The following is a 455-nucleotide window of genomic DNA, read 5'->3' on the forward strand; positions in this document are numbered from 1 at the left end:
AACCATATATTATGTAACTCAAACGGAGCTCTGTGCTAGAAGTTATCCCCGTTTTACTCTGCGCGAAGTGCTGCGCGAAGTACCCTTCAGGTGCGCGATCGCGCACCGGAGGCAGTTATTGCCTTCGCTACGCGATCACCTAAGCAAAGTACCCTCCAGCTGTGCGACCGTGCACCGACCATGACATTCTAAGAGCCAAACTTCATTATATTCTTCCCCACTTCGTTTTAAACCAATTTTTCTGAGGTAAAGAACCCTAAAGAAGTCTCTCAAGCCCTAAGGACTAAGCTCTTCTCTCCCAACCTTCAAGAAACTTTAAGGTAAGCCTATTCCATGCAATCCAAGTCAATTCCAACATACGTTCATGATCATTAAGCAAGAATATTTCTTAACATGGGGTTTTTAAAAAAAACCCCTCTCGAATTGTTTCAAATTTTTGGGAAAATTTTTTTAAA

This window comes from Lycium ferocissimum, chromosome 4, assembly GCF_029784015.1.
Source record: "Lycium ferocissimum isolate CSIRO_LF1 chromosome 4, AGI_CSIRO_Lferr_CH_V1, whole genome shotgun sequence".
In the NCBI taxonomy this organism is placed as follows: Eukaryota; Viridiplantae; Streptophyta; class Magnoliopsida; order Solanales; family Solanaceae; genus Lycium; species Lycium ferocissimum.